This window comes from Mixophyes fleayi, chromosome 3 (genome assembly GCF_038048845.1).
Source record: "Mixophyes fleayi isolate aMixFle1 chromosome 3, aMixFle1.hap1, whole genome shotgun sequence".
NCBI classification, from domain to species: domain Eukaryota; kingdom Metazoa; phylum Chordata; class Amphibia; order Anura; family Limnodynastidae; genus Mixophyes; species Mixophyes fleayi.
Window position 1 is genome coordinate 256690953 of NC_134404.1, and position 13597 is coordinate 256704549.

The 13597-nt window shown below is 39.8% G+C and overlaps 1 protein-coding gene across 7 annotated transcripts in view; it reads right to left on the minus strand.

Annotated features, from left to right (window-relative positions):
* TULP4 (TUB like protein 4) overlaps nt 1-13597 on the minus strand; it is a 248047-nt gene that overhangs the window by 100337 nt on the left and 134113 nt on the right. The window lies entirely within an intron of this gene.

Genomic DNA, 13597 nt, shown 5'->3' on the forward strand with positions numbered 1-13597 from the left:
CCACACAGCAAAAAGACTCAGCTCACCCATTGTGAGAAAACGGGGTGCTACTGGACTGAGAACTATGTAATCATCACCCGTTTCTCACGGTTTATTGTACTTTTTAATCCTTGGCCCAGTCTAAGTATATATACCAGAGCATTGGTGTATTATGTGTATTATTATTTCATGTTATTGGATACATTTTGCCCATACTATTACCTGTGATATTGTATGTAGTATAAATATAAACAATATTGCCATACTGTGTGAAAATATCAGAACAACAGCAGTCATTTTGCTTGTGCTAGCTAATGTAATTACCATTTGTCTCAAATGTGTATTGTATGGGGTGCAGCTGAGATGAGGTTTGAATCAGAACAATGTCTGAGTTAACTAGCTGGCAGCCCATGTTAATTAGCTAGGTCAACAGATAACCTGAGAGGTAATGAGGATAGAACTTCTACTCATATGCAATGTGCCTCCACAGTAATATATTGGTTGAAATAGCATGGGGAAATGTATCAATATGTGTCAATATAAATGTAATTGTATCAACAGGTATCACAGACTTATATTGTGTAACCCTGCTGATATCATGTGTCAAAAGTCTTATTGTTCCATGTAAGCGTGCAGTGTCATTCAGTGATGTACTATTGTAACCCCATGTGTAGTGTATCCAGCCAATTGAGTCAAGCCATTCTATTGTCTAATCAAGGTAACAGGGACAGTATGTCTAGCAGCTAAATTGTTGACTGGGAGGCCCCTTCTGTAAAGGGGAGGTTGGAGACATTTGACCCTACTTCCTGGGTACAGAGAAAATAATATAGGGCGAGGAGAATGCCAGGAGAGCCATGCTAGTTTGGAGGATCCTGGTGTAGAAGACATCAGTGAAAAGGACTCTGGGCCAGGCACTGTGGTGCCGCTGGAGGGAACCCTACCAGGACAGGGTTGGTGTAAGCTAGGAGACACCATAACTGTTTTGCTAAACGGTTGTGGTAATATTGCGGGAGGATAAGACCCTGAAAGGGACAGAGATTATGACTTTGGAGTGCTGACTGCAGGAGGCTGCTGGAGGATACGTGCTACCATTTACCCTGTAACTTGTGAACGTCTTGTGGTGTTGTGCTGTCGTAATAAAGTCTTATTTTGGATATATCCTGGTCTACCCGAGTGAGTTGAATCCCACAGAGGGTAACTTCCATCCCAGCTAAGGGTGGTATCCTCACACCCATCAAAGACCATGAGTGGTTTAAAATGTACATGTGAGGCACGACTATATGGAGGCCATCTCATCTGTCCATGTCAGCCCTGTAGCTGTCTGTTTTGTATGGTCAAATAATAAAGAGTTTAACAAAAACAGGACCCGTGGGGGTGGAGGGCAGGAGGGGTAACTGAGTATCAGAGTTAAGAAATTTAATCTATATTATATGTTAGGGAAATAGGGCACTCTTTAGCTTGGCATACGCTCAAAATTTAGAGATTATGTGGTAATGCAGCTTCAAAATAATGGAAATTAGTGAGTGTCAATGGTTATGTGTCACTAGAGTAATGGATTTGTTTGTATTCCTATACATCTCATTGAAGTAAATAAAGGGGTATATCATTCAATTACTGTTTTGATTAACTCAGAAGTGGTAACCTACAATATAGCTTAGTGGCACACATAAGTATCAAATTCTCCAATTACTTTTTTTTAACCTGCTGTTCTCTACTTTGTCTATTATATTGCTTTTTATGGATATACATCCAGTGGTTGAAGTGTGGGATGGTATACAGTGGTATGCCATTCTACCATTTTGACCACTGCTTTAATTGTAAAACTATTGTAAAACTAGCAAATTTCATTTACTTTCATTCCCATTACATACCACCACTTTTAATGTCTTCTTGTCACATATCAATATAATTGTATTTACCTTTTGAATTACTATAGAATTTAGAGCATTGTAGTGTATTTGGGGCTGCATATAATCTTTGTTGTAGATTTAAATATATAGAGAGCTGTCCAAAGTGTGGGGGAGCCCCTGCTGACTTCTGGCACCTCCTTTAGGGCTATCCAGGCATAAGAATCTCTTTGCTATTTCCTAAGACCAGGAACGCAACCAGATATGTCACCAATCTCCTTCTATTGGCCAAGGTCATTATAGCCCAAAAGTGGATGACCGGTGATGGGCCCAATTTTGCTGCTGGGTGACTTTGGTAAACGAGGCTGTGGGACACGAGCGGTTCACCTACCAGTTCAGAAACAATATGCCTAAGTACTTTAAAGTCTGGTCTTATTAGGTGAAGTCGAGATTTGCAGTGAGATCCCTAGTGACAGAGTTTGATCCACCTTGAGTACCCTCTCTTCCTCCCTCTCCCCCCCTTTCTTCAACAATATGAACCTACTTTTTTGTGTATATGTCTCTATTGGATGACTGGATACTAGGGTTGGGGGCCACAGTGTTCAGTGGGGATGAAAGGGGAAGCTATACCTGAGTGAGCCAAATGCAACATTGGACATTTACTGAACTGTATGTTGCATATATGATCAATGTTTTATATGTAATTCTGTGCAGGGATACATATCCAAAAGAACTGGAACTATGTGCTAAGTTTTAGGTTATGTTGTATCTATATTGTTTGAAAATTTTAATAAAACTAATTGATTTAAAAAAAAATAGAGAGCTTTAATTACACCAGATTACTAAAAATGGCAGAAAGAAGCATAATAGAAAACACTATTATTAGTATTATTGTTATAAGGAACAGGACTGTGTTTAAAAAAAATCTAAATATGCGCATTGTTTGAAAAGTGTGCCCAATACTAAATGTCCCTCTTTCACTAGTTAGGATGCATTTCTGATATATCTGGTAAGAACAGAGATGAGATATAAAAAAGATAAATTCCAGCAAATATTTTTAAGCGCCACATCCTAAATTAGTAGTACCGTGGGGGTACCATCAGCACTCAAAAACTTCTACACTGCTTATTAACAACCAGGAAGATAGTGAAACAGTAAATGTATTGATTGATATTCAGCGCGTTACAAACAATTGCAGCTGAAAGACTCTCTAAACAACTGTACACTCGTTGACAAATAAAAGGAATAGTAAAAAAACAGAAGAGATACTTTCAGCGTTATTGGCATCCCATAGGACAAAGGAGGAGCACAACCAAACTTTCACATAAAAGAATACGTGTGCTCAAACTATAAGAATAAACATAACAAACATAACATACTTTCAACATATATTCCCGTTAGCTGTTAAATCTACTACTGCATTATGAAATAAAATTGAGACTGTGACTGGATGAGCTTACTCTGCCACACAGTGTTTATCTTTGGAGAGGGAGCTCTTACACAGTTTATCTGGGTTTCCTACTTACAGTCAGTGTCTGACTGTTACTAACCATTCCTAATGGTGTCACCTGCCTCCAGACACTTGCCAACTGTGAATGTCAACTGCTCACTAGTTGTAGGAGGATAGTGCTTGAAACACCAGGCGTCACTTTCTTCTGGTTAGTTGGTATAGATGCTGCAGTGCTTCTTTTCTGTGGGCTGGCCTGTTCACCCTTACTGCTTACTAAGCATCAGGACTGCTCAGCATAGTGGGCAGAGCGGGGACATGGAGACTCTGGGTTCGACACAGGAGAACAGGACCGTTACACAGTAGTTAGAGGTACTAGTGATAATCCGGAAGTACATACAAATTATATTTTACATGCACAGTATAACTCTTATTATACTGTTTTGTCACTAATCCAGGTTGATTTATGCAGTTCGCTGTGAATCAGCCTGGAGTGGTTTCACACTTTTATCATTATTGCTAGAGGCTGACTGCCCAAGAGCAGCCAGGGGGATCAAGGGAGGCTCAGCCTCCACTCCTGATTCCACCAAGTCTATGGTGGGAGATTTAATCTTTAAATTTTCCACCTAAAAATACCTTCCAGGGATCTTGAGTCTATCTCCCCCTTGTTGCCGAATTTGGCTTCAGAGAGTGGGCAGCCAGGTCCTGGGGCAGCAGTCCCAAAAGTCATACTAGAGCATTACACTCTCCAGTATGTCACTTTGCAGGGTGGGACGCTCACGTTTGCTGGATTCATTTGAATTCAAGAGGTGCCATTTTCAGACCCTCTGGCACCCACTCTACAGAGGCTGTCGGCGTGGCGACTAGGCAGCAGCCTCCTGCAGTTCCCCCGCCTGGCCACTAAGTATCAAGGATCATTTTGCACTCCACAAACGGGTGCTGGAGTAGTGGTATAAGGAAGCCAGAGCAGCCCCAGACACCTCCTGAACCATAAGGGAGGAAGGAGCACATAATTTATTTAAACAGATGTAAATTTCTATTTATATACACACACACACACACATTTTAAAATGCATTAACATTTTATGCAGGTAAATTTATATGTCCAGCTCAGCGCTGGAACTCAACCCTTTCAGCACTGCGTACCAGATAGTGACCAGCACCACAGCAACCACAAATTTAATGCATACAATTTTTAAATATACATATATTTTGGCACCCCCAGTGCTAAACCCATTTGGCAATACAGCATTGTGAATTAACCCTTCCGATACTGTGGTGGCCATTTTCTACTCGTAGGGGATCAAAGGGGGAACTTGCCACAGAAATAATCTGGACATCATGTGGCTCTCCATCAAATCCTTCCATGATCCTACAGCATTTTGCAATGCCTTTAGATAATGACATGAAAAAATTTAAGAATAATATTGTAACATTTCTAGATTCTTTGATCGGTTTAGAAATTGGGAAGTCCCATAGCACACACCATTTAAATAAGCCAAATAAGTCACACACAATGCATTAAAACAATAAATCCATTTTTAAAAGTAATCAGCCTGTTGTGTATATAGCTTGAAATCTCATGATTACTCAAAAAAAACAACAACAAAATATTGCATTGAACAGATAAATGACGGAAAAGTACAAATCACAGTTTCATCTTCCAGAAGTATGCATTTCAGCCTCAATTCTATCTGTCCTGGCACTCTTCTAAAACAGATTTCCATGTTCTATAGATTTGCACTTCACTTATAATGTAAATCTGTAAATAAATGGAACTTTGTACTTTGCATGCTAATTATAATATATATATATATATATATATATTATATCAAAATGATAAGTTATGGAAGGACGGCGCCTTCAGGTGTAAAAACAGGTAATTGTGTATATATGGTCAGTAAGCTCAGAGAGTCCAGAGAACATAAGGGGGCAGCGTGCCTGGGGTCAGAGTGCCTGGATGCAGAGGGGGGCAGCGTGACAGGGGGCAGCATGACAGAGGGCAGCAGAGGGGGACAGCGTGACAGAGGACTGCAGAGGGGGCAGCGTGAGAGAGGGCAGAGGAGGGGGACAGCGGGGCAGAGAAGGGGGACAGCGTGACAGCGGAGGGGAACAGCGGGCAGCAGAGGGGGACAGTGTGACAGAGGGCAGAGGAGGGGGACAGCGTGAGAGAGGGCAGAGGAGGGGGACAGCGTGACAGAGGTCAAAGGAGAGGACAGCGTGACAGAGGGGGCAGTGTGCCTGGATGCAGAGGGGGCAGTGTGCCTGGATACAGAGGGGGCAGAGTGTCTGGATGCAGAGGGGCATTTTTGCATACAACTAAATAAGTATTTTTGTCGTGACCTAAATACTTATTACAATTTTATGACCCAACTACTTCTAAAACAGGACTGCTCAGTAATTATTTTGGAGGGGTGCCTTGAAAAAATTTGGAGACTCTAAGGGTTCTGCGAACTGCAAAAGTTGGGGAACCACTGCCCTAACCCATAATATAGTCCTTTACAAAAGATATATCGATGACATCATATTCATATGGAACGGTAATATGGATAGCCTGAATCAATTCCTCTCCTGTCTGAATACCAACGAATATAATCTCACTTTCACAGCTAAACTTGATACCTCACAAATTTGAGTACCTAGACTTAATCTTGATGAACACAGGTAACACAGTCACTACCAAAAACTCCATCAAAATGGTAGACACAAATAGCTACTTACATTTTAAGAGTGGTCACTTAAAGAAATGGAAAATTAACATCCCCTTCTTGCAATTTCAAAGAATAAAAAGAAATTGTAGTAAACAGGAAAACTGTTTCGAACAATTGGAAATTTATGCAGATAGATTTAAAACGAGAGGTTATCCGGATAACTTGGTACAATGAGCAATAGAAAAAACCAAAGCAAATAATAGACTGGACCTACTGAAATATCATGAAAAAGAGAATAATAAAGATGTTATTTCATTTATTACGCAATACAACAGTGGGGAGACAAAAATTAGATCCACCATCAATAAACATTGGAATATTCTTAAAAAAAGATCCAATACTAAACAATATACATCCGCACAAACCAGTTGTCATTTTCAAGAAAAACAAAAATGTAAAAGACATTTTAGCCCAGAGTATGCTTACCAATGAAAAACCAGTAACCAATGCACTCGCAGACATAAAAGGATTCTATAAATGCAGGCATTGAAATATATGTAGATTTGCTAACCCACAAAAAAGAACCTTCAGTAACCACAACAACAGCAGAGAATACCAGACGAAATATTTCATGAATTGCCTTACCACCTCAGTGATCTATCTGCTTGAGTGCACTTGTGGCCTCAAATACGTGGGAAAAACCAAATGTTCATTAAAATTAAGAATACAAGAACATGTGAGAAATATCAAAAATAAAGTAGAGAGTCACTCAGTGTTACGTCATTTCCTACATAAACATAACTCCAACCCAAATGACCTCAAATTCAGAGCAATCGAACATGTTACACTAGGCCCAAGAGGTGGAGCTCTAGATAAAAAAACTTTCAAAAAGAGAGATGTTCTGGATTTTTGAACTAGGGACCCTGACACCACAAGGCTTAAATGACAATTATGAAATAGCCCCTTTTCTTTAGATTCCGGAGAGTAGTTACTATGTTAACTAGATTTTATTTATTTTATTTCATTTTACACATCTTAGTTATATCATGTTCATTGTTGATATGTGTACCTTATTATGCTTAGTTTTTATTATATATTTATTTGTTATGGTATAAATGGATCTTATACTTCATGTGCATCTAATTGATATGTACATGTATACACAATCTGTGTTTTAATTATGCACTCATATGTATTAAGAGATTAGTGTATCTATTCATTTATCTGTTCAATATGCATGAAGTCCATTCATTATGTTGTGTGTAGAAAACAAACGTATTTTATCTATATCTGGAGTTAATTAATTTAGTAACACTTTGGTCTTATCACTAAATTAAATGCCCCAATATACTTACCTAAGTGCTATCTAGTCGCCACATATATGCACTTTATATTTATTTACCATGGCACAAACCTTATGAATTTTACTGTTATATAGTACCATATATTTGTTGTGCTTAATAACTTCCACAAATACTTTGAAATTGAAGTTTTCCCTTAACCAAAATGGCCACCGCATATCTCCCTTTATGGAGATCCATACCCATACTTATAAATGTACTTTCTCTTAACCTAACAACACCCACTTTTCCTCTAGAGCATCCTCTAAAAAGCCCTTTCACCACTGCACAATCACGAATGTACTAATATACTAATTACACCATAAGGTGTCATTTTTAAATAAAAAAAAAAAAAAGGAAAAAAAAAATATTATTTTTTTTTTAAAAAATGGCGGCTAGCGGGGCTCTGCACATGCGCGGTGATGTCATTTGCCTGCGATTTTAGCGCAAAATGGCGCTACACACCCCTATATAAAGGCTATAGTTTTTAATATCACCTAATTCCTCTTGATGAAGTTCAAACTGAACGAAACGCATTGAGCCCACAACTGTACTATCTGAGACCCTGTTTCACTGATCTACCCTGGGAGTAACAAATTAAGATATCACCCTTTCCTGAGCTTTTGTATGGAGCCTAAAGAGGGAAAACTTTAACTACCTCCAGGGATATGACTACCAGTGATCTCGCCTGTATATTATACAGATAAGCTTATATTTATTATCTTCATTGTGAGTTTGCATTTTATATTTTTAATCTGCTGAAAAAAATTGTTTGCAAAAATACTACACCATATGGCTTTCTTATATCTTTCCTACTATTGAGCGGTGATGCAGCAGTTATTAATAGAACATACTATATTTGCATCTTGTCTCTGCGAGCAAAGGAAATAAATACCTGGGATGACTGAGGAGCCTATATACAGATAAACTGTTATCTTACTTATTTCTGGTACGCACACTACTACACTATTAATCTGCACAGTGTTTCACCTGATTTGCTGATATATGCTGCTATATGCTGATATCCACCTGCATTACTATTTTTCTCGAGATTTTATGTTCTCTGGACTCTCTGAGCCCACTGACTATATAAACACAATTATCTGTTTTTACACCTGAAGCCGCCGTCCTTCCATAACTTATCATTTTGATACCTCTTTTCGGTCTAACCATCCGATATTGGAGACTTGGCTGCCACACGTATTTGTGGAGGTGTTTTGTTTATGTTTTATGTTTATTTATATCTTTGTTTATTATCACTTTTTGATTATCATTGTATTGATTATCCATACATTGGGTAAAGCGCCAATTTGATATCGTGTTCTATTCCATATATATATATACACACATACATACATCTCTCTCTCTATATATATATATATATTGTGGCAAGAGCCCGCTACTGCAGAAGCACACGCGTACAACTTCTTCCTTTTAATGGTTCTTTATTGCCAGGATGGTAATAATGTTTTGACACTGTATACTTGCACAGCAATTATGGAGACCCTCAACGCTTACTATACATAGTCCAGCTCTCTGTCCAGATCAGCCAGCTAGCCCAGCGTTGATCTCTCTGAACAATGAAACAAGCAGGGTTTTATACCTGACACTCCTCCCACAGGCCTAGCTTGATGGACAGGCACCTTCTCTTTAAAAGGAAACGCCCATCCCTGGCTCTGTTTAGACTATCAGACCCACCCTGTCTGTTTGCTGAGAGGAAGCAGCTTTTAAATCATGTAAGTAAACCAATTTTAAACTACACATATGTTTTTACCTGGTTTAATCTCCACCTAGGTACAGAACTGTCCCAATGTTTTACTCTACTTCCCTGCTTTCTCTGCATATTGCCAGCTAAATGCCTACTTTTGTTACTATATATATATATATATATATATATATATATATATATATATATATACATACACATACAAGTTAACCCGTGCATGATACTCATGCATTTTTTTTGTCAAATAATGTCAGTATACCAAATTTCAGGTCATTCGGATGAGCCCTTTCTGAGAAAATAGTTTTTTTCACAGACACTAACACACGCCGCTACACATGCAGGGGCGGATCAAGAAAATGTTTGTTCCCCGGGGGGATGTTAGGGCGGGGTGATTTAGGCCCCGCCCCCTTTCCGACTTCTGAGGGTTCCGGGGGCTGCACGGTATGTGCAGGTCCGCTTGGCAGTGACAGGCAGGGACAGTGTGCTGCCCGGCTGCTCTGATTGTGTTTACAACACAATCAGAGCAGCCAGGCAGCACACTGTCACTGCCAAACGGACCTGCACATAATGTGCAGCCGTCGGCAGCAAACCCCTGCTAGGGGGGGGCGATTGCCCCGATCGCACCCCCCTGGATCCGCCACTGTACACATGTGTGTTCATGAGGTAAAATTACCTCACGAAAATGAGTTTGACCCCTCAACTCGTCAATAATGTCAGTATACCAAATTTCAGCCCTTTTTGAGGGTTTTTTTCCACACACACTAAGAATTTAGTAGGTCAGTTAACCCGTGCATGATACTCATGCATTCTAGTCAAATCAAGCTACTTAAGGTGTTAAAAACTCCCCACTGTCACCCCCGGCAACCACCAACCACTCCCAACTGTCACTTCTCCTTCAAGAAATATATAGGTCAGTGTATAACTCTGCCCAGCAGGTGGCGCTGCAGCTTGGTTTTTTTTTTCCACACACACACACAGACAGACTAACACACGCCACTAGACATTTATATTATAGATTAGAAAAGACAAAGCAATTCCCTCTTGCAAATATACCGTATATACTCGAGTAGAAGTCGACCCGAATATAAGCCGAGGCACCTAATTTTACCACAAAAAACTGGGAAAACTTATTGACTCGAGTATACGCCTAGGGTGGGAAATGCAGCAGCTACTGCTAAATTTCAAAAATAAAAATAGATACCAATAAAATTACATTAATTGAGGCATCAGTAGATTAAATGTTTTTGAATATTTCAAAGAAAAACAGTAAACTAGCTCTGTAAGTGGAAAAGAGGGTCAACAAAAACAATATGGTATTAACAATAACTTTAAAAGTATAAAAACCTAAGCTCAATCAGCAACCAAGCTAAAACACAATAGTTAAAATCCTTCAAAACTGGATTCCTTCTCATCATCTGTATGTCCAAACAGAGCTTCAACTTTATCTGGTGTGAGGCTATCAGCATAGACATTGTCGTCATCACAGAGTTCCTAGTCATCACCATCACTGCTGTCGTTCTCATACAAAGCGCTGTATTTACTGCCATCCATAGCATTACTAATGCCACATTTCTTGAAGGCGCGTTGCACCATGTCCTCTGGAATCTCTTCCCATCACAAACCCACTTTGCTATCAATTCTATGTCGGGCTTCCTCAGATTTCCAACTTTTGCCAGTTGGGCTTGACCAGATGACATCCATTCATGCCACATATTTAGCACATGGCATTTGAAAGGTTTGTTTAAACACACATCTAGGGGCTGCAATGCAGATGTAAGCCCACCTGGAATCACGGCCAAAGTAACTTGAGAAGACTTTGCCAATTTTTTTATGTCATCAGATGTGTGGGCTCTGAACATATCCCAAACTAGTAACGATGTTTTTTTCTTTAAGGCTGTTCCTGGACGTCCGTTCCATATTTCTTCCAGACATTTTTTTGTTCTGTCTTCATCATCCAGCCTTTAATATGTGCACGCACTGTAATTCGTGGTGGGAATTTGACCTTTTTAGGCAAGGTCTTTCTTTTAAAAATAATGACAAGCCGCAGCTTAGTTCCATTAGCCAAACATGACAGAACGACTGTGAAATGTTTTTTTTTCATTTCCTGTGGTTCTGAGTAAAATAGTTTTTTCTCTTAAACTTGCCACAGTTCTGTTGCTAGGAAGATCAAAGGTCATAGGTGTTTCATCCATATTCCCAATATCTCCCAGGTCAAAGTTATGGATCCTTCTTTGTTTTATAATGAATGAATGGAATGACATCACTTTCTCTTCAAGGTCTTTTGGCAACTTCTGTGAAATCTTTGTTCTTTGCCGCAAACATAAGGCAAACCTATTCATAAAGCGGGTACACCATCCTGCTGACTCAACATTTTCAATGCCTTGTGCTTTTAATTTGTCATCTTTAGCCAATTGAAGGGCACATAAGCGAATTCCCATACGTGTCACGCAGTAACCATTTTGACGACACTCTATAACCCATTTATGCAATTCAGTCTCTAGAGCTTCATGTGAAGTCGTTAAACCACATCAAGCTTTTTTTGCCTTTGGAATCTTTTCCAAGTCAGCTTTCATTTTCCGCCACTCCCTCACTTGTTTTTCGTCAACACAAAATTCCCTACTTGCAATACTGTTATGGCTCTCTTCTGCTCGACACAACCTTAAGTTTGAAACCAGCTTCGTATGACCTGCGTTTTTGTTTTGGTCCAGGATTAGAAGTATTGGGATCTATTTCTAACAGGATAAAAAAAAACATCTAGTATTTTATGCACTTTATTATGCTCATCTTCTTTTTTTTTTTTTATTTACTTTACTTTTATACATTCAGCTGAGACCCCAGGCTTCCACTACAGTGGAAGCACATTCATTAGAAGCAGCGGCACCCAGCAGTTATGCTGCTCTAGATAACAGTGACCCCCCTGTCGGGATGTGTGCATTGCAATTAGTAAGGGCATCTCGGCTTCTCATCAGCACCCCTCGCCGCTAACTGCTCTGACGCACGGTCCATGCAGGATGATGCAGGGTTGAATATCTGGGCGGCACGGTGGCGCATTGGTTAGCACTTCTGCCTTACAGTACTGGGGTCATGAGTTCAATTCCCAACCATGGCCTTATATGAGTGGAGTTTGTATGTTCTCCCCGTGTTTGCGTGGGTTTCCTCCAGGTGCTCCGGTTTCCTCCCACACTCCAAAAACCATACTGGTAGGTCAATTGGTTGCTAACAAATTAACCCTAGTCTGTCTGTGTATGTTAGGGAATTTAGACTGTAAGCCCCAATGGGGCAGGGACTGAAGTGAGTGAGTTCTCTGTACAGCACTACGGAATTAGTGGCGCTATATAAATAAATGGTGATGATGATGATGATATCTGTCAGTTTACAAAAATACCCCCTCCCCCCAAAAAGAATACAACAAATCTTTTCAAAGTCTGGTTTTATAGGTAATGTACACTTAAAAAATTCTTGTATTTTTGTATTTTGTAACGAGGGTGAAACCCAAACTTTGCAGTTATTCCTGAGCTAGTGTGAAATGTTCCATCAGGAATCTTTACAATTGGATGGAAAGAGCACTTGTGATCTTTCATAACATAGCTTTGTACATAGTTTACTACATTCCAGACCAGTCAATATTCGTTGTTGAACTCCATTTACTGTAGCCCTCAGCCAGTGTCTAATAAGATCTTCCTTGTCATTGTAATATTATTTTATTATGATGGCTCCATTATCAGGATGAATTCATGGTCATGGTTATCTACTTTGCTCCTCACTTATCATGGTTTTGGTAACGCTCTATGACACAGAAATACACATTTATCTCTCCCTGTTCATCTTCTTATAAGTGATTTATATAAACTTTTGAATAGGACTGCACTGCTATATTCTTTTTGTTTTTGTATTTTTTTTTGCAGACACTTTGGGCAAATAAATATTAACTGACTAGATAGAGTTTGGTGAGAAAAAAAATCAACATACAAGAGTTTGGTGCTTGCTGTAAGTTCCGCAGTGGAACGTTCCACAGACAGGAAACTTCCTGTCTGTGGAACGCACACGCGTTCCACTGCGGAACTTTAGGCAAGCACCAAACTCTTGTGAGTTGGGAGGAGACATTAATATCTCTGGGGATAAGGCAATGGGACCGTGGGTATATATCTTTGCATGTGTATTTATATTATGGTGAGGTAGCTGAGTGTAAAACATTACCTCTGTGTGTGCAATCATGTATTTTTCAGGGGGCGTGGTATTGCCTGGAGCCAGGCTGCCCCCCTCTCTCCCTGAATGTCTGTAAGACTGTCTGTGCCAGAACGCACATGCGTTCCACTGCGGAACTACACAGACATGCAAGTGCAATTATTTATACTGGGTTTTTTTTATTAATATTTATCTCATGCTTGCCAACTCTCCCTGACTGTCAGGGAGACTCCCTAAAATAGGGGTGATCTTCCTTCCTCCCTGAAGAGTCTGGGATTCTCCCTGATGCTGAGCCAGTACAAGACGTGGGCTGGCTTCGCCGTCTGTGGCATGATGACACAGTTCAAAATTATGTCCTATGTCCATGTATTGATGCCTATGGAGGAGGCCATTTTCATGGAGACCAAGATTTAATCAAAGAC